The following is a 27,985-nucleotide window of genomic DNA, read 5'->3' on the forward strand; positions in this document are numbered from 1 at the left end:
AACCTTATTTTTGTTATATTGATCATTTACACCAATTTATCCTCTTTCTCAAACAATGCTTCTAAAAAGTTTGAAAATTAGACCTTTCAATGTTTTCCTCAATAATGTAACATGCACAGTTAAATTAATCTTGCAGTGTTAAAATGCTCTTATTTAAAACTAAACACAGCCATTTAAAAAGTAAACAGAACAATGGGATATATAGCTTGAAATGTGCCACGAGAGGGCAGTATAATCAAGTGAATCAACAAAACGACTTCAGCGTAGTGAAATGGGCAAAACTTTATTACTTGCTTAAAAAAAATACAGCCTGCAATGAATGAAAGTCAGCCGTTACGTGCTTAAAATAGAAGCCTCAGAATGTACTCCCCCCCGCCCACTTTAAATTGAAACCTTATCCAGAGGCCAGTAAACCCCGCTCACACACCCACAAAACACTAACACACAGCATTGCGCATGATGTCGTCAGTTCGCAACACAAAGCTGGAGTTAAGAAGGTATACAGCTAGCTAACTACGAAAGGCAATGTTCTCTAATACTACCGTTTCCTTATTCAAGCTGAATTCTTGTAGCATGTGCATTATATTGAATCTGAATTACTGATGAAAGCAATCGCTAAATGAGTCATTCATTAAAGTTATGAGTGAATCTGAAATAAGGAGTCAATAGCAATAAAAAAAACACACACTAATATAGCTTCATTCATCCACATAGGGCTCTCAACATAGTACACAAAACTGTGCAACTGAATCAAAGACAACCACTGCAGTATAGCAAATACTACACAAGTCCATCACCTTAGATCACTTTTCTGTTGACACCACGTATATGGGTATCCAAAGGAAACTCTCGGAACATTAAGCAGCGCTTTTTAATATGTTCTGGAGAATAATACAGCACTCAGAACTGAAAAAAAGATTATTTTAAAACTCATAACCCTTGCGGTTTGGGATTATTCTTTTATTAACTAGGAAGGCTTTAAGGTCACCTGAAATATTTTTTGAACAAAGATAAGAAAGAAGGTACAGCTGATCTATCGAATAAGACAACTGTATGACACAAACCCACACCGGCAGATAGCACGTGCATTACAAACTCCAAGTGAAACTTTTCAATCGGGCACCTAAAGTTCCAAAAAGTTTTAAACTGTGTGCAAATTGTGCAGCTGTTAAGCCCAGGGGAAGCGTCGTGTGTGATGCCAAGTTTAGCACTCTGCATCCGTGCTTGTGTTCACAGGGTCAGAGACGATGGGTGAGCCTGGAGTTTTGGTGTTCTGCTTGCCATGGCTAGGTAGATCCATGCTGGTCCCGTTGGACTGAACACACTTCCCGGCAGAGTGTCTCCTTTCTCCGTCCTCACAGCTGGAAAAGAAGAACAGCAGCAATCACACACACACACACACACATTGACAGATGGACGAGTACGACTTGGCTCACAGCATAGCAAAGTGAAATAACACATAGTGAAAGCATGGTTAAAAAAAAAAAAAAAAAAAAGTTAAGCATTGCACATTATATTAAAAGCCTATTTAAAAACATCATGGTCAGCTATGTTGAATTCATAGTATAAAGCACTGAGAGGTCTCAATGAAATGTATTGAGAAATGCACTGTGTGCATTAGTTACCTGTCACAGCAGCTGTTTGTTCCCCCATCTGAGCCCTTCTCAGACAGAGAGCTGCGCGTGCTTCCCCCATGGCAGGACTGCACAGTCTCTTTGCTGGAGTCTGAGCTGTTTCTGGCATTCAAGCTCTCCGAAGATGAAACCTTACTCATCTCCCCACCCTTGACATCTGAAAGAGAAGAATATCCATTTCAACAACCCGAAGGCTAGCCTGGGATCTCACCACCACAAGCTGGAAGTAATGGAGTCAGGGTTATATACAGTAAGATGAGTATAGAATGAGCAGGATTACCTCCAGAGCTTGGGTCACAGTTCTGCTTCCTCCTCCTTCGCAGAATCACTTCTAGTTCACTGTCCTTCTTAGTCAGAGCCACTTCAGGAAACCCTCTGCTCGGACTCTTCTTCACCGTTTCCTGTCACAGCAAGGGAGACAGATTTCAGGCAAAACATCCTCTTTGAAATGTGCAGCGTCTCCATGTTTCGTTGTTTGATCTTTTACATCATTTAAGAAACTGATACATAAAGAGACTGCATGAAATCAGTACATATTTCCCCTCAGTCTTTATCAGAATTACAAAAAAGAGCGATGTGGTACCAGAATTCCTTTCAGTTCCTCCATCGCACTCTCTTGGGCTGTTTCCTCAGGGGCTGGCATCTGTGGCGGCTGCTGCTGAGATAGAAGCATTACACATCTTCAGAGAGCAGCGCATTTACAAAGACCTGCCATTCCTAGTTGCACACTAGAGTCATGAAAAGTGAGCCTGTTCAGATTGAAAGCACTGTGAGCATGCTTTAAACCCACAAGCCAGAAAAACAGCGGTGTGAAGCACGTGATCTGTTACAAACAAACATGGAAGGAATACGAGTAATGGAATCCACATGAATTAACAGGACTCAATTCAAAATGAATTACTTTCAGAGCTCAGAGGAAGTGCAAAAGATTCAGATGTTATTCCTGTGGTGTCCAGTCAGAATTCATTATGCATTTGCGGCCATCATTTCAAAGTGTTATCCCGAATTAAGTTTTCTATAAGCACCACAGCCCGTTAAATCTGTGGTTGTTTAAAAGCTGCTCTAATGGCACGCAATCCCACAGTGCATTGCTGAGCTTCTCCTGGGGAATGCTAAACAAGACCCTTGACACAGTGCTCTGGAACGAGACAATAATAATAATAATAATAATAATAATAATAATAATAATAATAATAAATAATAATAATAATAATAATAACCCATATGTGCATGTTAAAACAGTGCACTGTGACAAATGGCCACTACAAGCTCCCAATTAACAGTCTAATAACTGCTCGGTAAAGGAGAGCCTGTGTGTTTTTACATCAGAGATTCTGCAGGGCCACTGTGGTGGAAAGAGATTCCTTCATAGTCACTTTCTTACACTGTGTCAGTGAAATGAAACTGCACCTGTTGTATCTTTAATAATAGCTCTTGACTCACCTTTGAACCAAATCTTCTCTTTAAGTGGATCACAGGAAAGAAGGAAGAAAAAAACATTATTCAAAGGACAGCCCTGCTTGGCTTTTTCCAGAGGCATGTGTGCATCGTCATTGGCAGGAACAGATTTCACAGAAAAGCAAAGAATACAGGACAGAAAGTAGGTAAAGTAGTTAACGACATGCTGTGACAAATGTATGATTTCAGCACATTAAAGTAGTAATAAAGCGTATTAGAAAAATAAAGGCTTGATCAAGTATTAATGGCCATTATATTTAACATTTTAGGTCATGGCTTCCTCATGAAGTATTTCTAGTCACTGATGAGTTCTTGGATGTGGAGCTGTTGGCTGGTTTTGAATTCTCTGCACTTTATTTTTTTAAAGAACATTTTAAGGCTACTTATATTTTTTATAATGAATAAACTGAAATGTCATTCTTCCAGTGGCACCCTTCCATTGTACTGCTGTACCATATCCCTGGTGTGGGTATATCTGCTCCCTTACCTTGGTACCCTGACCCTTTACAGGTCTCAGCACGACCCCGTGTTTAATCCTCTCCATCATCTCATTTACTGCCTTCACCTTCACATTGTCCTCTGCAACACTCACTTCAAATAAAAACACAAGATGAAACGAGTCCGGCTCAGTCTGGCTTTGCACAACTCAGAACAGGGATATCAACAGTCTGAAGCTTGTCAGAATGGACTGACCAGCATTCAAACACAGCTTCTTCTTCAGTCACAAATGAAATGACTTTCAACTAGATGTAAGTGTGACTCTCACTGAATGGCTATGCTGGGGTGCAGGCAGTGCCATTATCACTCCTTTCATGGACTAAACCTAAAAGCATGGGACTGTCCCATGATAGTGAACCCCTGTAAAGCCGGGGGAACACAATGCTACTTTTCAAGAGACTTGGTTTCAGGCTACTGCATGGCACACCAGGGGTGACTTGGGGTTTGAAACAGCAAAGTTGCCTCAAACTAGGTCTCCCGGTCTCAAGCCACGGTCCCTGAAAAAGTGGCTTTGTGTCCCTGTGTTTAAAAGTGTGCAGTCCCTCACCTGGGGCCCCTGGGGCTGGCTCACTCTTCGGAGATCCTTTGGAGGTCTTTGAAGATTTCCGCATGATTGCAATAAGTGAGCTGTACAGCGAAAACACAATCAACAGCCCTCAGTTACTGGCCTTATGGATAATGTGATTCTAAAATCAGATCCACAGCCAATATCAGGGTTTACTATCTACTAGAAGAACTGGTCAGTGTTGACATGCTGATGAATGAAGTTTATCACAGTATAAAATAAAAAAAAAAAACTAATTCTACTGTTACAAATAAAGAAATACAGTTTTCACGAAGTGTGCTATGCTTTGAGAAAATAGATAATGTTTTATGTAATTCGAATAATCTGGGGCATTGCAAGGGAATACTCTTTTTCTTGTATTTAGGATATGAAATGAAACGCTCACAGTCTTGCCAATGGACTCACCCAACCTATCGGGAGGGAGGGGGAGTAGGGGGGGGGGGTGGGGGGAGGAGGGGGAGGGGGGGGGGGGGTGGGGTGGGGGTGGGGGGGGGGAGGGGAGGAGGAGGGGGAGGACCCCGACCTCCCCCCCGACACGGCCCTGGAGGGGGGGCTGTGCTGGGAGCTGGCACTGGTGCTGAATTCCAGCTCTTCTGCTTCTCCTGCAGTTCTTGCACTGTTTGAGGGGGACAAACGATTGTGTTATTACTGTACAAGCCTGCCACAGAATTCCATGACACAGCACATCACACAGAACATACAGTAAATCAATTCTACAGTTAGTTTCATTGATATTTCAAAAGCATTAGATTCTTCTTGTTACATAACCCTGTTCTACCACAAGGTGGTGCTGTGGTGTCACCAGCCACCCACCCTGGTGTTCCATGTTATTGTTCCTCTCCTCAGCCTTCTGCACACGGAGCTCCAGCTCTTGCTTCTCCTCCTCCACCAGCGCTAAATGCTTCTGCACTTCCCCCAGCTGCCTCCGGAGGGCAGACTCCTGCAGCTGTGCCTCCAGGTCCTTCACCTAGGTGGAAAAATCACCAGGTAAGAAATGATGTTGAGGTATATGGGGCACTACACTACCCTCCTGCAAGTCATTCTGTTCAGCAGGCATCTTCAAGCACTATTCAGATTAAAACACACTCCATAAGGAAAGTACAGCTATTCTGCCTGCTTTGGCCAAATTGCCATTGCTTTGCAGAACTTGTTCTCAATCGATCTGTTTAAAAACAAAGGAATGGTTATATCGATTGCTTAAGTTCCTTGTCATTTGTACCATCCTTGTACAGAGTGCTAGCGCTGCATCTTTAACTACTGCAAAATGATACTGCCTTGCTGGGCTCCAACACCTCCTCAAACAGCCCTTCCAGTTTGTCAGCTCTGTGATGAGAAGATTACAGGGGTGTTTGGGTTCCTGTCACCACATGATCACACACTGCTCAGTCAAAATTTTATTCTGCACCTGGATCTCTGCTCACAAATAGCACAGCCTCTTAACTGTGGCTCCCAGCTACAGCGTTACAATGAAAGAGTACTGTGCTGGGTTATTTTGGACCTGTGAATACGATCAAAGCCACTTTCAAGTTCTCCATTAAGCCGTGTTAAGTTTAAACCCTCTTTATAAATTGCCGCCTGCAGATAGACACATCACACTTTCTATACACACCCTCCAGGGATGTCACTAATAAACTACAAGAACAATAAGGGAGCTAAAACAGCCCATTGCAGGACACCGACCAACAAGCAGGGCATCTGAAACCTGAGACGGAATTATCACACCTTATTGTCTGCTTGTTGGATGATCCCCAAGCAGTGCAATTTATCAGAGAACTGCTTTAAAAGCAGCCGCACTGGCAGTGGTGGTGGTCTTCTTACTGAAGTCATAGGGAGCTCTCTATGTGTCCCAGCTTTGATCTTTGGCAGTTTAGTGTCATTGGATAAAATCCATCAGGCACTGTCCCAAAATAGTGGTTAGACAATCACCACTCTAGATTATTGATGCCCCTATATAAAGAGAGCTGTACCAGTTTGTATGTGTGTCATGGCTGCGTCTGTGATATCTAATTGATGTGCCATAGTGTTAGATCATCATCTGTGCCCCCCACACTATATAAAAAGGAATCCCTGTGATTGCCCTTGCCTTCCTTTGCCATGCTTTTACTACAAGTAACTATCAGGGGAGTAGCGATACACTGATCTCACAATATGATACAGATCGCAATATGCAGGTCGCGATACAATACATGTGAGTGTCCTGATTGTCTACTTGTATGATGCATAAGAAGATCAAATGGTCATTTAGTGATGGACCATTTTGTTAAAAGACATTAAATGAGATAGGGAGAGTATGCATCTACACCAACTATAATGCACACTAATTCTTCATTCAAGAACACTTTGGTGATCTACAATAAGCTGCATTGTGCTGCTCTTTTTGTATCACGATACAAGCGATACCGAAGTATGATCGGATTTATCATGTAAAGAAAGTATCACGATGAATCATTGCACCCTAGTAACCTATACTTTAGCCTATACTTTTGCAATGGTAACCTATACAATATAACAAGGGGCTCCCCAGCACTGGGCTGCCTGGCTCCCTGTACCTGTCGCTGGTGCTGAAGCCGCTCCTGCTCCAGAGTCTTGGTCACGTTGGCCACGTCCTCCAGGGCCTTGAGGAGCTGCACGCTGGGGTCCGCCTGCTGCAGCAGGATCATGCTTTGCCGGTTGGCTTCTTTCTGTTTGATCAGCATCTGTGAACAGACACCATCCTCCCAGTCAGCACAGCAGAGGCCGGACGGCTGGAGCCCTTCCCAGAGCCAAAACGCCAGCTCTCAGGCAGTGCAAAGCAGGGCTGGTGCGTGCGGAACACACAGCCCATTGAGGGGCTAAGGGAAAGGTCTCAGGCCAGCTGTGAGTGGATCATGGTTATGGGTTCAAAAGTAAAATACAGAAGACTAATTAGCAAATTCCAAGCTGCTTTGGCTTTTAGCATCAGTATCTAAGGGTTTCAGAAAACACTAAAATCCACTGCCATAAATACTGAAGATTAGCTGCTATAAACACTTAGCACTGTAGCTAGAATTTAAGATGCTCAGTGGTTAGTGTTGGGCTGCAGTGTGGAAGGTAGTGGGTTTGAGTAGCTCAGTGGTTATAGCTCTGGCTACATCATACCATTTTTTTAAAGAACACATAAGTATGCATGAACAGAACAAAATGTAAACACACACACATACAGAGCCCGCCGCGGTTTCCAGTGTACCTCGTGGGCATAGGACTCTGCTTTCTCCCTTAGGCTCAGCTCCAGGTCCAGCTGCTCTCTTAGATTTCCGTACTCTTGTGTTGCCATCATTGAAACTGTGCGGAGGCAATGCTGCAGTTAGTCTTAGCGTACAGTATATGGTTTCATTAAGGCTGCTGCAAGCTAACACGCAGGTACACTAGGTCATCTCATCTGCACACATCTGCAATACCTTACAAACGTAGCTGCAACTCAATATTATGTTCAATAAACTATTCAGCTTGGATTACATCCTTGCAACCCAGTGCTTAACTGTGGATGGTCTACAATGCAGTGCACTGGGGTCATTTTGAAGAATGGCTCAACTACTTAGCTAAAGACCTGTTATAGCTGAAAACTGACACTGTGTATAATCCAGCATAATCTCGAGGTCTGAGCTGATCTTTGGGTTTCTCAGAATGGAACAATGTTCAAGAGAAACCTGAGGAAAATACTATTTGAATGTTGTAACCAGTTACACCCCTAAAAACAAACTGACATCCCCAGGAGCTAACCCTGAATAAAATATACAGTAGGAATCTATAAAAGAAACGAGGGAACTACATCAAACAGATCATACAGCTCATACTTCTTGATTCAAGTTTAAATTCTCTGTTTCAATCAAAGAAGAAAAATGAAACTGAGAAACTCCAGTGAAGATACAGTGTTGACACTGGGGCAGGATAACGATTCTTTTCTAATGCTGTGCAGACTGCCTGTCAGAAAGGTGCAGTGGAGATGCTGTAGGGCTGCTTGAACAGCATGTCAAATCCAATCAGGTCAGTTGGGTGCAGCTGTGTGGAGGGGGAGGGTGGGGGGGCTGTCTCTGTGCCAGACTACAGAGGCTTACTGGGGATTACATCATTCAGCAGTGTCACCACAGCTTGTGTGTGTGTGTGTGTGTGTGTGTGTGTGTGTGTGTGTGTGTGTGTGTGTGAGGGGGGATCTCTCTGTATGTGTGTGTGTGTGTGTGTGTGAGGGAGGGTCTGTGTGTGTTTGTGTGTGTGTGTGTGTTTGTGTGTGTTTGTATGTGTGTGCGTGAGAGAGGCTGAGAGCTGGGCAGTAGATCTCCCAGGTCTCCAAGGAAGAGTTTGTTTAAATCTGCTGATAGTTTATTTACTGAGTTACTTATTGAGTTCCAACGTATTTAACAAGCCTTTCTCCCCCAAGACCTATAACCTTTCGATCTCAAGGGCATGTAAAAATAAAGAGAAGTCTTGTGCTTTTATAAATTCACTGCATCCGAAGGCGATGAACTATTACCAAATGCAAAACCATCATTACCCACACCGTTGAAAATGATTGGCAGCTACCACATTAGAAGCCAGGGTCACACACTGACCTGAGACCCACTCACTCTCTGGGGTGCTGGCGTGGTCAGGGAGGTCCTTCCATTTGTGTGGAGAATGGGAATGAAGTTAATGACTGCATTGAAGATCGTGTGGGTGTTCTGTCCAGTTGGTGCAGCATATGGAACCACCCACATGAAATCCTGCTGAAGGCAGTGACGCCGCAGGTGCCAAAGGCTTTATTTATAACAGTGTGTCCTTTCGGTTTTCAGAGAGATAACAATCATGCTTTTAGCTTCAATAGGGAGATGTGTTTCCTGCAGATACACTAGCTGGGGCTCAGATCTGCTCAGGAGCTAGGTAGGCATGATTAGGGAAAGTGCTTTCCTTTGAATCGGATGGTATGCTGGTCTAGTTTGCATTAGGGGTGTGCTGACACTCATTATTCGTATTTGTAATTGCCTTTAAGAAGTATTTATTGGTGAGTATGAAAGAAATACATTCGGAAATGTGTGATGATGTCAAAAAGAAAAGCTGTTCTTCCATAACAGTTGAGTACCAATCAATGGCAAAGCTGACTAAAAGCGAATTCTTCATTCATCTGGGGCGCTGCCGTAAAACTGACAATGAAAATAGGAATGTGAGGAAAATGTGCTTCCAAATCGGAAGCTAACTGCCATTGTTTTGTACTCAATTGTAAAGGTGAGGGAGGAACAGCTTTCCTTCGTCTGAAGTCAACACATTGAATGGATTTATCTAATACCTGCTGATAAATAGGATAAGTACAGGCATCAGCACTTGCCTGCTTTACATGACAATAACCACCCTACTGGCCCTGATGAAATGCAGGGGCAGAAACCCCACACTGCTAATGAATTCACCTTGCCCTGGCTCACACCATTTCTCCACAGGCTTGGGTGGCTCCATCAGGTATGACTCATCACGCCATGCTTTTGTTGGAACACAAAGCTATTAACAGAGACGAGGGCAAAGTGACTTGCTGGCCTGGCATTCCATTCTCCTCATGATATCGACCTGAATATTCTCGAGGGTCCGTCTTTCTCTCTGCTGAGGGCTGATCTCTCTAGTCTATGAGTCACGGCTTCCGCGGGGGGAGGGGTGGGTGGTGTTCTGATGTGTCGGCTCCCTACGCAGGCAGTGCTGCTGGAGGGATATCATGCTCACTCCATTAACAAGGCGTTTGCCAGCGTGGTTCAAGGAGCTCTTGCAGACAGTTTCTATTTCAGATATTAACTTTTGTTAGAACAATTAACAACCCTTTAGTATCTTCATTGTGGGAGCAGAAATGTCCAGTGACTCAGACTGCACCATGCCATGCTGCAGCACCCTATCTGTCTATATAGCAATGCCTTCCCTTACTACCAATTCATTCAAATACAGCACCAGAACCTCAGATAGATAGCTTCTATTATCTTACGCACACACTTTACTTTTCAATCATGTGTGCTTAGGTGTAGCGCTGGAGGGAGACTGATTACTGTACAGTGAGTATCAGAGCCTTCCTGTGCTCTGTGTCTTGTACAGCAAGTATAAGAGCCTCCCTCTGCTCTATGTCCTGTACATTAATTATAACAGCCTCCCTCTGCTCTGTATCCGGTACAGAGAGTATAAGAGCCTCCCTCTGTTCTGTGTCCTGTACAGTGAGTATAACAGCCTCCCTCTGCTGTGTCATGTACAGTGAGTATAGCAGCCTCCCTCTGCTCTGTATCCGGTACAGAGAGTATAAGAGCCTCCCTCTGTTCTGTGTCCTGTACAGTGAGTATAACAGCCTCCCTCTGCTGTGTCATGTACAGTGAGTATAGCAGCCTCCCTCTGTTCTGTGTCCTGTACAAGAGTATAAGAGCCTCCCTCTACAGGGAAAGTCATGACACTCACCTCTGTTGAATCGCTTTATTGTTTTGCTCTGGGCCTCAGTGGTTTCATGTAGTTCCTTCATGTCTGCCTGTTGCTTTTCTATCTGAAAAAAAACAGATTACCATATTTATCACCCTTTCAGTCTATGTTACAACCTGTACACATAACATGCTAACTTTACCAAAAGGAAGCATGCTATAAGGCTGTAACCGATCTTTTCATCCTCTGGGGGGAAAGCAGTAATGGTACTGTTAAAGTAGTGGCTAATATTACTGCAAACTAGTTTTTAAACCATTGTACTAAGGGGCACCTTATGAGTTAAAGGAGAGCAGGCGTAGCATCTTGAAATCAGCAGTGCCGAATCGAGCTTGTCCAATTTATTCTGCTGTTAACTGCAGACCCAATGCAGCTTCCTGCTCTGCAGTCTGTGAATGACTTCATGCAGCTCCCTCCCCACTCCGACTAGAAGAGGGTACTCAGCACTTACTCGCACACTCAGCTCTTCTATATGATTCTGCTGTTCTTGTAGCTGGCAGGTTAACTGTTTCTTCTCCTCCAGCAGTGCGCTAACCGTCTCCTGTAGATCTAAAACATGGGAGAACTCTCAGTGCAGTGCACTGGAGTACAGTGCACCACAGTACAAATCTCACACACCGCATTCCAGTGGAGTCTGCAGGGGTATGGGACTATAGATGTCTATGCTAATATAGCAAGCAAGCATCTTAACCACAATGCAAAAGAGCCGGGCTCGTCTGCATTTAGAGTTCTTCACCTCGTCTCATGTCACCGACAGAGAAGAGAATCTGTAACTGCAGTACATCACACAGCATATAAGTCATATATTTTTTTTTCTTCTATTGTTATGTCCAACACGTGTATAAGCAAGAAATGATAAGTGCTTGCGTCACCATGCTAATTGTATGTTAATGAGACCCATACACTTGTGCTGTGTGGTAGTACTAATACACTGGTGCTGTGGTAGTACTGGTTATGAACACCAGGCACGGAATCGATTTTGTGGGTTGCCTCAATGTAAATCAAAACAACCCAATGAAGTCTGTTGCAACACTGTTGGGCTTCCTCAGTGCAAGTTAAATCCAGCCAACGAGGATGGGGCCTGTGTACTGCCAGGCAGGCTGCTCACCTTTGACTTGCTGCTGGTACTGGATGTAGGGGTCTGGGCTGGGGTCCTGGGGCTCAGTCTCCTCCTCTAGTGCGATGCAGTCTGAGATACTGGGCAGCAGCTCGTCCAGGCAGGGCCGGGAAGACAGGCTCAAGTACTTCAGCTTCCTGTTCTCACAGTTCAGCTGAAACAACAGCAACAGGCCATGCTTGCATTATCCGTGCCACTTTGCTTATTCTCCCCACACACTTAGCCAGGTTCATATGTCTTTGGTAAGCTTGACTGAGGCACTGTAACACGGATTGCAAATTCATTTTATTAGTAAAACACTCAAACAAAACAAGTGAGCGCACTGCACATTGTCAGATACGTTATCCGATGAAGTTCAGTGTTTGTTAACGGTACAGTGGATTTCAAAATGTTGGAAGCTTGGATCTGAAAACCACTATGCATTGCCAAGCAAGCTGAGAATCACCTATTTTACATCGTAGCAGAACTATGCAAATGCAGATCCCAGTTATGATAATGCATACAATGCATTTGCAAGATGAGCATCAATATCTTTAGGATTGTTTTGGGATTGCTAAATATGCTTATTAACATTTGGAGTAAAAGGACTGTGAATCTGGCCCATTGCTTTTAATAATATAGTATACTGCTGTATATAAAATCCAAGACTCTACGGTGTGCTGTTCACTGGCTGAGCTGCTTGTTTATTCAAGCTTCCTCACTGCAGACACACATTTAAAAAAGTGATCTGTTACCTTTGTAGCCAAAGCCTCTGCGTTTTCCCTGCATGACTTTTCAATCTCGAGCTGAGTCTGCAGCACACTCACTTCTTCAATAACCATTTGAGAAACTGAAAAACAGACAGAAAACAAACCTCATGTGCCTTAAAGTTAAACACTTAAAATATACATATATATGTCAAACATCAAACAAGCTGCTACCTGGTACCTTAAGTGTTAGAGCCACACTCTGATGGTCCAGTAAGGTATGCGGTTGTAACACAGGTAGCAGCAGGAAACAGTAGCTTCAATTTCAAAACATATATCGAGCTGTAAGAGCATCTCCAATTTCAAGAGCAAAAAAATGATCTTCAGACTCACACTGAGGGGACCAGTAATAATGTTGTGGGTGCTAATAAGAGGTAAAAAAAATGACTACAAATCAATACAGCTGAGCCAGAATGAAGGAATTCAACAACGTTTTGAATTCCTTGTTGACGCTCACTGACATACGGGTGAGAGAACCAGCATAACAGAATTATTTTAAGGCTTGTGTCCAGCAATTCACTGCATATTGTTGCTGTGTATTTATGCACAATGGTGTTATACCTGAGCTGAACATTATTTACCCAGGACAGCGGGGTCCTGCTGCTGCCACCCATATTGTCATCACTGAAGCAGGCATTGAAGTGAATGGTCTCAAATCAGTGAACAACCAACAAACAGGACCTTCTGGCTCCATACTTCTCTGCTTTACTCATATATTAGTTTTCCACATGGCTAACCACGAGGCAGACACTTGACTAAATGCCTCCCACTCCCAGAACACAGTGCCGCCGTCCCATTGTGGACTATTGCAAGATAAGACTTTGGCAACGCAATATACGGGATATGAGCCTTTCTGATGCTTTGGCAAAGGCACATATGTGTCAACTTATTGAGAGATTACAGGTCTTGGTTTGAGAAAAAGAGTCTTTAATAAGGCTTGACCCAATGCTGAATAAGCAGAAACATACTGTTGGAGGAAATGTGATGCAAGGTGAATGATATCTATCCCATTTTACACTGTAGACTCTCGCACCTGATAGGTATTTTGTGAAAGACAGATTACCACAATTAATTGCACTGAGATATAATAGCAGCGGACAAAATACAATAACAGACTAGATTTTACAATGGAACAGACTTCTTGAATTCCATGTATTATGGACTGCATCCACAGCAGCTAATACACTTAGCATCTATTTACTGTTAACAATGGATTACGGTCCAATGAGCGTTTATACTGTTAAACACACAGGCTATTTAATACACCCGGCTGCTGTAGCCCGATCAGCTGAATTTAGCTTACAGTGTGAGGGCGTCCTGTTTCATAGCACACTGTCTACTCTGCTACATTACAGCAGCCTTCCGTGCCTGTGACATGCCATGACACATGCATAAAAGAATGACACGGCCAGAAGGAAGCCGATAGGCTATATCATTGCTGCCAGAACACAGCCTTTAAAAGTGAAACGCCTCTAATGAAACCCCTTTGTTCTTTGATTGGATACATAATTCAGCCCCGCACGACAGAAAAAAATGGAGCCCTCAGGATAATACTGCAAAAGCAAATAATTAAAAACAACAGGAATCTGTTTATTTCTCCTTGGCGTTGTTGTCTATTAGCCTCTGCAGCCACACGCCATGACCTTTGCTCATCTGCCTGGGGCTCCCAGCTGGACATGTGCACCTTAATATTCCAATATCATTGTACCCTGGGTCTACTGCATGCTTGGGTCAATGCCATCTGCCACTGCGAGTGGAAAACGGCAGACAGTCCTCGGCTCAAGCAATTCTAAATGGATATTAAGGTTCTAACTCAGATTACTTGAAAGACTTTTTCATGTATGTATTTATTGTTTTGCACTGATATATGCAATAACCTTTTGCAGATGATTAACACAGTTGTCTGTATAGAAATTCGTGCTCTGTAACAAGGTCCAGAGAATGAGGTTTAGTAGGAATACCACAGCTGATAAAGGCTACAGAGCAACAAACAAAGAAAATAGATTGATAAAATCTGCATGGAGGACTGCAGGAGAGATCAGGTGCTGTGTTTTGTGTTCTAGAATGCTCCAGTCTTTCTGGGAGGCAGTGTTTATCTAAAATATCATAAACATAAAACACACATCTCCTTTGCTGCACATCATCAGAATGTATAGTGTAGAATAAAACGGGAAATTACTACAGCATTAAAGGGACATTGAAACACCTCGAATAACAGTTTGCAATGCCGTACCGCAGAATGAATTTTGTGCATATAGTGAAAGATTGGCATAATCAAATACAGAGTTTCAGATCAGAGTTTCAGATCAGAGTTTCAGAGTTTCAGGGAAATCTTGGAATACACTCGAGGTCTCAAAATGTATCAAATTCTACTGTAAAAGGAGTGCAGCTTGCCTTTACAAGAGAACATGTTACCCTTGGGATTGCATCCCACAGAGAGAGGTGACAGTTAAAGGGATGTGGTAGCGTCAGGTACAGCGATGTGAGGCAGCAAAGGGTTGCTGGAATCTCGATAGCGATGCAGTGCCACAAGGATCCTTCTATAGAAGAAGGCTGTCTGAGCTCAGGGTCATCTGAGGTACAATGGGGATTGAAGGAGCTGTGTATTGTGGCTATAAAAAAACAAGTACATTATAATTTTAACACTGGCTAGCGCTGTGCATAATGCAGTAGTAATTAAAACAGGGCCAGTATATGGCTCAGGTTTATTATTACAGCTCCTGAATTATTCATGATGGCCACATCATAAAGACTGCTCCCCCAGGGAAGTGCTTTAGTAGAACCAGCATTCTGTCCTGACAGTGATATATTGAACGGTTTTCATTGAACAGTCATTTCTTGCCTTAAATGCACTGCTCTAGTTGCCTTTCCGCACGTAGGCACACAACAGCAGGTCTGTGCAGCATAAGCTGGAGAGAGCGAGGCGAAGCCTGCTGCATTAGTGTATACGGATTTCAGCTCAGCAGCACTGCCAGCATGACCAGCACTGGGTTTCTGTCGGTTAGCATATATGTGTTTAATTTAACCTACTATGTGGGTTTATCAGTTCCACCATACATGCAACAGCGTCTTAAGGTAAAAAAAAAAATAGAAATGTTTAAAAAAACTTTTGTGTGAATCTCAGGGTCAGTTTATTCCAGGAATACATGCAATTAAATAGCCGATTAAGTGTTTGACAAAATAAGATTTGTGGGTTGCAGTAAAATGTACAGTATTAGCCCTCTTCCAAAGCAATCTCTGCATGAAAAGCTCAGGGACAACAAAATCGCCAGACCAATATGCAGAACAATCTGAATGTTTTCCACCATGCAAACAGGAGCCTTGGTTAACAAACGGCAAGAGAAGATAGGCAGAGGAGCTGCTGTACCTATCTGCGGAGCATTGCTCCTTGGTTATGGTGCATCATATGGAATCTGCTGGAGAGGGGAGGGGAGGAGCTTCACCAGCTGCACATTATAATTAATTAGGTCTCATATTAAAGTGGCTATCGGCACCGCTCAGGTGGGGGAAGGGAGTATAAACAGAGCGGTCTCTGTTCCAAGGATTGCACATCCCTTTCCCAGCCTGTGGTGTGCTTTCACCTTCAGTTCATCTTATCACACTTCGTCATTTTGTCAGAATGCTGAAAGCAGCAGCCGAAACAAAACGCTGACTCAACATTCTGGATTTTTTATTTTTCATCCAGGCAAAATTGTTAACACAAGAGGCTGCCTGGCAGGAGAGAAAATCAATCTGTACATGAACAGAGCTGGCTTTGAGGTCTGTCTAGCTCTGTGTTAGGCAATCGGGTCTTTTGAAATATGGATTTCAGTAAAATAATGGCACATTTCTTCAAATGAAATAGCTGTTTTCTCTTTGCTGCACTTGAATTCGTTAAGAATCTGTACTCATTTTGGCATTCTTTGTATAACTAGAAAATTCATTTGCAGCCCAATATTTTAAGTCTAAGTCCCCTTATAAAATGTCTTGCTGATCACAGTTACAGATTCTATGTGAGAAGTGGGCTGTAGTGTAGATTATTAAGCAAGGCACTAGCTGCTGCAGCTGGGGGACTGATTTGATTTTCCTGGAGGGTCTGGCTCTTATATATGTTAATTGCAAGCTTTCAGGAGACTGTGCAGTATACAGTATATAAGGGGGTGTTTCGATAGTTCAGTGATGCTCCTGATCAAGAGGGGCTCCACCAAAATCATAAAAAGAGTGAGTGAGTCTATTACAGTCATTGTACTTTTTCACCTTTGTCCATATGTAAACAGTGGTAACATATGAATTGAATAGACCTCTTTCTCATTCAATAATATCCTTTATAGTAAGTTGTCATGCTAGAATTGGTTTAAGCTTTCCAATTATTATTTGCAGCAGTTAAAAATGGCTGGTTAAAACTGCAAACATAATAACTAATAGAGACAAGCAAGCTGTTTTTTTTTCCTTTTTTTATCTTGATTGCAAAATATGACAGCTTTCTTTCAAATGCAGATCAAGGTACAGTAACTCCTGGATCTGCCATTGTGCTGCAGGTATCAAAGCATTCATTACATCACACCCTCCATAACATGGGGGAATCAGCTGGCATTTTACTGCTTTAGAAAATTTCTGCATTATTAGCGTGTTACTGCAGGAAGTATATTAACGATACAGCACTGGGAAGCGTATAGGGGTCTGTGGCAGCAGGCAGGGTGAAAGCTGTGCCCGGGGAGTATTGGGTGGCAGGGAGGGAGTTCGAATCCTCCTTGCAAACATGTCTGGAAATGTGCCAGCCAGGTGCATATATAGAGTATCAGTATAGATTTGTGCTGGTGAAGGACAGTGTGGGCTAGTGTGCGGTTTGTTGTTTTAAATTGTATTTGTGTATTGTAAATAAATGCATGCAAGAGCGCTTAAGAACAGCTTCCTGGTCTCTGAGTCGCCTTGGCAACGCGCACCCTGTCACATATGGCTTCACCAACACAAATCTATACTAACACCCGTGATCACGCTATATATACACCAGGCTGGAGTCTTAATTAATCAGCTAAACATTCCATACTGCCCACACAACACACCCCCGTGTTCTGGCAGGGCTTTCACCAAGCCTGCTGCCACAAGGTCTTTTACCAATTCAGTTTACCACCCAGGTGGAATATTTCAATAACCTGTGATTGCGTGTTGACCGGTTTTATTCTTAATCACTGTCAATTGGAGGAATGATGGATTTACACATTAACTAAGTGCTTCCCATAATGCTCTTAATACACATGTTAATCACTTGTATTTTTTTTTTCCTGGCAAGGGAATGACATTCAAAATGAAATACAGCATGGCGATTTTAATTATGGCGTCGCTGTCTTTATAGTGTCTTTTAACAGCTGCGATCAAGCTAATTGATTGATTCTGGCATTTTGCTAAAGATAGTGCTAAGGATGTTTACTTTAATACTGCTGAAGTTCTGATGGCTCTGACACATGCATCAAGTCCAGTCTGATTGTGCTACAGAAATAAAGCAGAGCACACTGCCTGGGGGGGGTGCAGCTGCTCTGCAGTTAATATACATGGTCCTGCACATTAAAGAAACGCTAACCATCTTCATAGAACAACAGCACCTTAGTAAATACAGTGCTGCCTTATTTCCCTTTTCCATACTTCACAACTTTAGTTCACAGTTGGGCTATGCCAACATGCACTATACTTTACTGTATACGGGCGCTGTTTTTATTATTTTATATTTTCTTTTTAATGTTTCATAGAGAAATAACAAGGAAGCACTTAACATAGGACCAAAAACACTTCAGATTTTTTCGTTTTTTTTTTTTTTTGCTTTATGCATATAAACTACAATAGGCGCATGAACTTCAATAATCTTCTAATTGCATGATTTAAAAAAAAAAAAAAAAAAAACCTTGACAATACAAAAAGACATTCTGGGTTTGGTATACAATAGAATTCTGGTAGCCTTGAATTGCAGAAAAATAAAGGTGCATTTTTGGACAGGGGAACCAGTCTACTTGGAGAAAAGATCCTCGTGCAGGTTCAGAAGCATTTAAACTAGAAAGGAAGGGGGGAGAAATCAGCAAAAAAACAGAGGGGAGACCGCATCAAAACAAGAACAACAACTCAGGTAAGACAACCATTAAATGTATTTATCTAAATGCTAGAAGTATCAGAAACAAAATTCTAGAATTTGAAGCTACTGCACTAACAAGTAACTATGATGTGATAGGTGTTACTGAAACTTGGTTGTCTGAGAGTGATGGGGATGAATATAATATTTGTGGGTATACACTGTATAGGAAAGACAGGCAGGACAGAAGAGGAGGAGGGGTAGCGCTATACATAAGAAACAGTCTTGAAGCCCAGGTGTTAAACCTGAACAAAGAAAACAAAGCCGAATCAATATGGGTCAGAATAACGGACAAAAATTCAAAGGGCATAATAGAGCATGCTATAGACCGCCAGATTCAGACGGTGAGCAAAATAATCTGTTATACAATGACATTAGAAATGCGTGTAGCAAAGGAGAAGCCATACTAATGGGGGATTTCAACTTCCCCCATATAAAATGGGAAAACCCGATGGGTAGCACGAAGGATGAAATAGAAATGGTGGAAATGACAAATGACTGCTTCCTAACACAATTTGTCAAGACACCGACTAGAGGGGAGGCATGCCTTGATTTAGTCTTTTCAAATAACGAAGACAGAATAACTAAAACAGAGGTCAGAGAACCATTGGCAAACTCAGACCACAACATGGACTCATTTTAAGTGTTTTTTAAAACCCCAAAAGTAATGACTAAAGCTAAGGTTTACAATTTTAGAAAAGCAAACTATGAAGGTATGAAACAGAGACTAACAGAAGTAGATTGGAGTAAAATAGAGAAAACACCCACAGAAGAAGGATGGTTGTTCTTCAAAAATGTAGTACTAGAGGCGCAAAACAATTACATCCCTAAAGTAGACAAATCTAAATGTAAAACTAAATTGCCAAAATGATTTAATAGATCAATTAAAAAAAATATTCAGCAAAAAAAGGCACTTTACAGAGCATTAAAAAAGGACCAAAAAGAAAGTACGCAGAAAGAGTACACAGAACTGCAAACGCAAGTCAAAAAGGAAGTTAGAAAGGCCAAGAGAGAAATAGAAATGAACATTGCTAAGGGAGCTAAAACCAATTCCAAAATGTTTTTCCAATATTACAACAGCAAGAGAACATTCAAAGAGGAGATTAAATGTTTAAGAGATACAAATGGCAAAATCGTAGATGAAGAAAAAAAAAATAGCAAATATATTAAATGATTACTTTTCACAAGTTTTTACAAAGGAAGATACTGACAACATGCCCCACATGTCATCCAGTTCCTATCCAGTTTTAAATAACTTTAGCATAACTGAGGCAGAAGTGTTAAAGGGACTAGGAGCTCTTAAAATAAACAAATCCCCTGGGCCAGATGAGATCCTCCCAGTAGTACTCAAAGAAATGAAAGAAGTAATTTACAAACCGCTAACCAAGATCATGCAGCAGTCTCTTGACACAGGGGTGGTACCGACAGACTGGAAAATTGCAAACGTAATACCGATCCACAAAAAGGGAAACAAAACTGAACCAGGTAACTACAGACCAGTAAGCCTGACTTCTATTATATGCAAACTTATGGAAACTATAATAAGATCCAAAATGGAAAATTACCTATATGGTAACAGGGTCCTGGGAGACAGTCAGCATGGTTTTAGGAAAGGGAGATCGTGTCTAACTAACCTGCTTGATTTTTTTGAGGATGCAACATCGATAATGGATAATTGCAAAGCATATGACATGGTTTATTTAGATTTCCAGAAAGCTTTTGACAAAGTCCTGCACAAAAGATTAATTCTCAAACTGAACGCAGTTGGGATTCAAGGAAACACATGTACATGGATTAGGGAGTGGTTAACATGTAGAAAACAGAAAGTACTGATTAGAGGAAAAACCTCAGAATGGAGTGTGGTAACCAGTGGTGTACCACAGGGATCAGTATTAGGTCCTCTGCTATTCCTAATCTACATTAATGATTTAGATTCTGGTATAGTAAGCAAACTTGTTAAATTTGCAGACGACACAAAAGTAGGAGGAGTGGCAAACACTGTTGCAGCAGCAAAGGTCATTCAAAATGATCTAGACAAGATTCAGAACTGGGCAGACACATGGCAAATGACATTTAATAGAGAAAAGTGTAAGGTACTGCACGCAGGAAATAAAAATGTACATTATATATCATATCATGAAATTGGGAGATACTGAAATTGGAGAAGGAATCTGTGAAAAAGGAGGAGAGGAGGAGAGCAGGGGAGCAGAGGAGAGGAGAGGAGGGGAGCAGAGGAGAGCAGTGAGGGGAGAGGGAGGGGAGCAGAGGAGAGGAGAGGAGGGGAGCAGAGGAGAGCAGTGAGGGGAGAGAGAGGGGAGCTGAGGAGAGGGGAAGGGGAAGAGAGGAGAGGTGAGAGGGGAGGAGAGGGGAGGGGGAGGAGAGGGGAAGGAAGCGAGGGGGGGTTGTAATGGGATAGGAAGATTTTCTCTGGGTCATTGATTTGATCCCAGCCTGGGTTGATAAGAGGTTTTCCAGAATCAGTCCATGACCTACGTGGTGCACACCTTACAAAATCACCACCATCTGCAATTAATGGCACCTATTCCCACAGTTTTTGACAAATGCCAAGAATGCTGAGAAACTGAGATCAAAGAGAGGGTGTGCCTTTAAGGCAGCTTGAGGTGTCTGTGTGAATATAAAGAAAATAGAATTTTATAAACCCATAAAATACGCTTGTTTCAGATGCCCAAGGCCTGAGAGCAATGATTTCTTAAGTGCCATTCAGATATCCATAAAAGAAACAAAACTCCAGTGCTATTTTATTAAATCCAGCATCTTTTAAGCAACTGGCAAGATGCAATAGCTGCTACCACAAAGCCATTACTCTGGCATTAGTCTTAATTGCAGATCCAGATGCTTGAGGTCTTGCTGGGGGTTACTCTGCTCCCAGGAATAGAGTATTGTCAAGACATTTATTAAAAAGCCAATAATCTGTTTTGCTGATGAAACAGTAAAATGTTGTTTTTTTTTTTTTTTTTTTTTTTTTAACATAATCTCCACCACAGTTTCCAATTTGCTTTTTGCAAACCTTCTGATAAGCAGGATGCAGTGGCATTTTCTATGAATCCAAGCTGATAACTGCATTGAATGGAGCTAGCAGAGGTGTGACACGACATTGCAATAAACTGCTGTGCCTCATTAATAAAACTTTTATACATTACGCTTTTAGATGGATTCTTTGCTTTAAATAACTATAGTCTGACCTAAATCCTAACACCCATGTGACTCTCCTGCTATCCCCGCCAAGTATTTTCTCTTTTTGGTTTTAGTGTGCCTAGTGTGTGAGGAGACGAGGTAGAGCAGAGTGAGAGGGATGCTTCAGCAGAGTTTCCTCTTCAGTGCTCTGCCTTTTTTACCCTCTTTCTCAACTAACAAAACAGACACAGGCCTTGCTTATGTTTTTAATGAGCATTCGTAAGCCTAGCTCATACGGGGTACCCAAGCTTGAATCCCATTAGAAGCTTGGGCAAACAATGGTACCCTTGAAGCATAAGTTATTTTAGAGTCAAGATGAATTTCTCAATCTCTTATAAAAATTATATCTAACAACCTGCACATTACCAGTGTAAATGTTCCTAGACTATTATTTTATTACGTATAGGTATTTTCTATGTCATCCTCCTGAAAAATACACACACAGAAAGCCCTCCCCCATCCAGTCTGCAAACCACATATTATATATAATATATAATATATATTATATATATATCTTCTATATAGATATATATATATATTATATCTATATATATATATATATATATACACCAATACCACTATATATATATATATAGGTGGTATTGGTCTAGGGGAACACTAGACCCCACTATCTAAGACCACTCTGATGAATCCCCTGTGTGAATATTTCCTGTAACACTTTAAAATAATGGTCACAAATTCATAATGAATTCTGACTGTGTACCGCAAGAAGAAGAACTCCTGAACATCTTCTGCACTTCCTCTGAGTCCTGAAGTCATTCATTTTGAATTGAGCCCTGTTAATTCATGTGGATATCATTACCTGTATTCATTCCTTTGTAATAAATTATGTATGTATAAGACATGCATTCATGCCTTGTTACATGCCTTATACATGTCATCAGCATTATTTGTTACAAAGGAATATGGAATGAATACAGGTAATGAAATCCACATTAATTTAACAGGGCTCAATTCAAAATGAATGACTTCAGAACTCTGAGGAAGTGCATTAGATATTCAGGAGTTATTGCTGTGGTATACAGTCAGAATTCATTATGAATTTGCAGCCATTATTTTAAGGTGTTACCATATTTCATCACATAACAGTAAAACATCCCCTGTTTCATAAGCTCACTTTTCGACAGCCACTGCCTGGTGTGTTCTTTAAAGGCAGATCGACTGGATTTCATACGAGGCAAACAAGGGTGCACTGGGGAGAGGAAATGTATCTACATTTCGAACTCCATTGAGAATCTCCCCTCACAGAGTGCAACAAGACAACGAGGTAAAGACCAGCCTGTTATAAAAGAGCTCACATTCATTTTCTGACCCTGAATAATTTATAGCCGGGGTTTTAATAATTCAGTAAAATAACTTCACAGGGCTGAGTAAAAACGTTTACCACAGTCTATGCTTCTTCCCAGCAGGTCATGGACCAGCAGCCTGCACTAGTTTTAATGGAATTTCAAGGTACAGTTAGTAGCCTTCTGTATAGGGTTTGTGAGCACTTCACTACATAGCATATTATTAACAAAGTCTATAACCAAAGACTATTTTTTACACAAACAGCTTTATCATTCTTTCTGCTTTATAGGTTAGTGTATTCATATCTACCATTTAGAAAAAAAGCCATATGGCCTTATATCACAGGGAAACACAGCCAAATTATTTATCCTAATATATCCAGCTGAAAAGATTTAAAGCAACCCTCGTTCCTTCACGATTCGGCAGTACTGTACCTGTTACATACAATGCAAAGGTGAAGAAACCTTGTCTTGGAGACAATCTTGTAGTGCTCATGCAGGGGAGATATCGGGCATATCTTCAACACTGTTCAAACAGAGCAGCGTATTTACTTTCCCTTTGTGCACACGTGTGTGAGCTAACCACAATCTATATGTGAAGAAGCTTCGCATTGCTGGCGTGTTTTGGGGCTCTGCTGTTTTCTCTTAGCTCCTGATGGGCGCATTGCCTATACTGGATACACTCACCTCGTTTAATGTGCTTCAGCTGCCTCTCTGCCTCATCTCGCTCCTTGGCAAGCCGCTTGCACTGAAAAATATGAGATAGACGTCAGAGAGGCTGGGTAACCAAGGCTTCCTTAAATAATCACTGCACCGAGGTCTCAGGGAGTTCAGCTGCCTTCATAAATTAACCGGAAAACAGGGAACTGTTCTCATAAATTTAGGATGGCAGCAGCGACTGGTCATTTTTATAGGGGTTTGGTCACTTTACAAGACACAGACAAATACTGCTGTAGGCAGCTGCCATACAAGGATAAGCACTGTGCGATTATAAATCTTTGCCTCTGCATTGTTAATCGTCTGATCGGTTTTCTAATTGGAAATTGATTATCTGCAAGAGATTATGTAAGTGAGTTGGGAATAAATCCAAATATGTAAATTCCTGAAAAAACTCAAGATTCAAGAAGTCTATTCAGTCCATCTAAACAGTGTCAAACACTAATCTGCTGGTTTTCACAACGAAACCTTCTTTTAATGATCTAAACAGCAACGTATCTGCAGCCATGTACATCAACTGAACAAACTTGTATCTATCTAAATGTAGACAAACAGAACAGACTCCATCCACACTGGCATCCGGTACCCCTTCATCATAATGATATGAAGAGGTAGTCAATTCAGACATGGTATTCCAAGAGCAACATTAATGACTTAGTTAGTCCTGCCTTGAAAATACATAAAATAATTAATCAGTCACTGCCCTGTAACATCCACTGTACTAAGCAAGGTCTGTTTCTTCAGCTCACACATCTTTACTTGATGAGGCACACAGGGTTTCATTGCCAGCGTAGTGAGTGTCAGGTCATTAGGGTATCTCACATACACATCTATCTTTTTCTGTTTTTGTTTCAGTTGCATTCAGGCTGGGAGATGCCAGGACCGATTGCACAGGATTTGTTTAAAGGGAAGGGTAGTGTGGATTTCCGTGAATGGACGTTGAATGGCTCTATAGAAGCTCTACAGGTATCTCTGGATTCACTTCCCTGTGCTAATCAAATACCTGATACTAAACAGAATCATTGTGGATAGTCACTATTTGGCCTTTGTCTTGTTTTTCTTCAAATCAAATGTTGTTTATTGAAATGATTCTGTATTACTATCTATTAATTATGTATAGTACTATTTGTTTATGTATTATATATACACTTACTGACATATGAAATTTTTTTTCTTCTCCTTATCAACTTGTTTTCAATGAAAATGACAACAGACTAGAGTTTGGTTAGGAACAGAAAACAAATAATGCTATATTATTTATTAACCTGAATACAATATAGCAGTATATAAGAGGTACATGACTGTAAGGGTCTGCATGTGGGTTTATCAACACTCATACAATGTAACCCAATAGCGACTGTTCACTTCTACTTGCGTCGATATTCCCTCATTCACAGACCTTAGCCATCATATAATTCTATTCATTATGGCTGATTTCACAGACGCTGAATAGTGCTAATCTTGGACAACCCAGGTAAGGTAGGCAAGTCAACAGGTAAGTAAACCTTTCAGGATTCTCATATGCCCTTAACAGAGAGAGATGTGGTATGTGTTTTTATAGATGTATTTATATCTGTGAAAGGCAGCACCTCACTCACAGCAGGGCAGCAAAGGTTAAATGAAACAAGCTGCTTAACATCAGGCATAGAACAAGAACCTGCTTCAGCTATCGTGCTCAGTGTAATATTTAAATACAAACAGTAAAGTTACACACTGCAGTGATCTGGATGCTATACTGTGGTGATACTACATAGACAGTGACGTTAACCACAGTGATATGAAGTGAGTTTACTGCAGGGCTCTCCAACCCTGGCCCAGGAGAGCTACTGTGGCTGCTGGTTTTTGTTTCAACCAATCTCTCAGTTACTTAATTGAACTAATTATTGGCTTAATTAGTCAAGATTAACAGGTGTTCCAGATATTTAGCCACTGATGATGTAAAGACACCTATAAAACCTGCTGGACAGGGGTTCTCCAGGACCAGGGTTGGAGACCCCTGGTTTACTGTATATAGTTATCTGTCCTAAAGCAATATCTATGATGTAATTCTGAAAAAGGCTTCCTGCAGCATATTTTATTACAGATTAATGCTAGTTCATTAGTTACAGAGCCTTCATAGGACCTGCTTGGGAAATAGATGATGGCAGAGATAAAGGATTGCATGGCTGTAATGAACCACTCAGAAGGAAGATAATTCAGGACTATGATAACAAGACAGCAGAAGACAATCTGAGGGAAAACACTGTAATTGGTTTGCATGAGGCTTTGACTGCTTCACAGGTCAGGGAGCAGAGAATCTGGGGCTTCGATTAGATTAAAGGCTTCTTTTCCAGAAATGAAATGTATTTCAACTCCATCTTGCCGCCGTTATCTATCTATTAATAAATCTTGGAACTGCAGCAAAGTGAAAGTACAGCACGATGTACACTAATAGGGGCTGTGCAGCAAGCAGGATGGCCAGTACATTGTCTGGATAATTGGCCCACTTCCTGAAAGCAACGAGGATGCAATGAACGAAATAATCATTTGAATTGCTTTCAACGATCATATATGAGGAGAACAGCAGCACAGGGATTTACAGAACAGTCTGCAATGCAATCAGAGGTTAACGCTTAGAACAAAAAAAATCAGAGGACACTCAATCCATTGGAAATGTGTGTGTTTTGGAAGAATGACAGAGATAACGACCTGCTATGTTTTTACCATAAAAATCTTATAATATGACCTTCTGTCTCATGACAGCACACCTCTGGTCTTGCACTTATTGATTTTTGTGACTAATATTATGCCAAAGCTCCATCGATTTATCTGACCTTAGAAGCCAAGTGTAAGGATCTTTCTAACGAATGATGTGGACTCTGGAAACAGAGTGCATTCATTTGGTGTAATGTTCTTACAAACATGCAGAATTCCCAGTCTCCTCTCCCTATATCTCTGCCAGTCTTGCGTCTTCAGCCAGTCACAGCAAAGGAGTGTCAATGCCACCAGCATGCCCTCTGTAAGACTAGAGTACACCCATCAAATCTTAATGCTAGTCTGTGCTTAACCTTTCTGTTTGCAGATATGGTCAAGGATAGAGCTCAAGGACAGCCGCACTGTATGTGTAACGGTTGTTTTAAAGCTGACTCAGTACATTACAATCTGAATGAGATTCAGCTCAACAGAAATACACTCTGCAGAAACTATGGAATATATTGCCAGAATGCATTCCTTCAGTACTGCTCCGAGCTGAAGGTGAGCCAAGAGCAGTACTCAGTGCTGTTGTCTTATTTAATGATCTCTGGTTTGGGTGGCTGTTTTTTTTTTTTTTTTAACCATTTTAATGAGCTAGTCTTACAGGGGACCCCTGTCTGTTGTTTTTGATTGTAACACTGCACACAGAACCCTGCCAGGAGGCATGTAGCCCAGACACAGGGCCATGGAGAGAGGGAGTAGGGGGAGAGATAGAAAAAGAAAGAGAAGAGAGCCCTGTGGGGTTTTATTTGAATGCGTATCCCCCTCCACAATCCTGGTTCTAATACGACTTGCAACCCTTGCCCAGTGGCATTATTACCCCCACCACCCCTCCCACCATCGCCTCTTTCAATGCAACTCAATCCATTTCTCTTAACAGTGTGTATGGCATATTGATTTGTAATATACTGAGCATAGATAGATAGAGAGATCTAAATGTATAAAATCGCTCACCTCAGTTTTCACTTTCGTGGCTTCTTTCTCTCCATCCCCTTCGCTTTCTTTCCCAGCTGACGGTGCTGAGGGACTGGGCAGCATCGTGAAGCCGAAAAACGAGAGAAAATATAAGATTGGAACGATAAAAGGATGCCTTGTGCAATAAAAGATCATGCAAAAAAAAAAAAAAAAAAAAAACAGGATCTGTAGAGTATAATGACAATATCTAGCTTTAGAATGTCACGGGCAGGTCTGACACGCTTTCTCTTCTGCCCGAATGAACAAGAAAAAGGCTCATAGTAGGCATGCGCCCTGCATCAGAGGTACGCCAGCCTCTTTGGAAAGCTCAGGCGGTGCTCCCTGCGCGCTGGGGACCTTCCTTTCCTTCTCCTGTATCTTTAATGATACTGCACTATACTACTGCCGGGATTACTGGTTAGAAAAAAATGTCTTTCTGGCTTTCTTTCACCTCATCAGTTTTTAACAAAGAAAGATTCTCCCAGCCATCGAACACGCACACACAGATCCCCTGCAGAACACGAGCGGACGGTGCATACAG

General features: G+C 41.7%; 1 pseudogene; it reads right to left on the reverse strand.

Annotated features, from left to right (window-relative positions):
• Positions 1 to 267: 267 nt before the first annotated feature.
• Positions 268 to 27,958, reverse strand: LOC121297219 (annotated as a pseudogene).
• Positions 27,959 to 27,985: the final 27 nt, after the last annotated feature.

This window comes from Polyodon spathula, chromosome 22 (genome assembly GCF_017654505.1).
Source record: "Polyodon spathula isolate WHYD16114869_AA chromosome 22, ASM1765450v1, whole genome shotgun sequence".
In the NCBI taxonomy this organism is placed as follows: Eukaryota; Metazoa; Chordata; class Actinopteri; order Acipenseriformes; family Polyodontidae; genus Polyodon; species Polyodon spathula.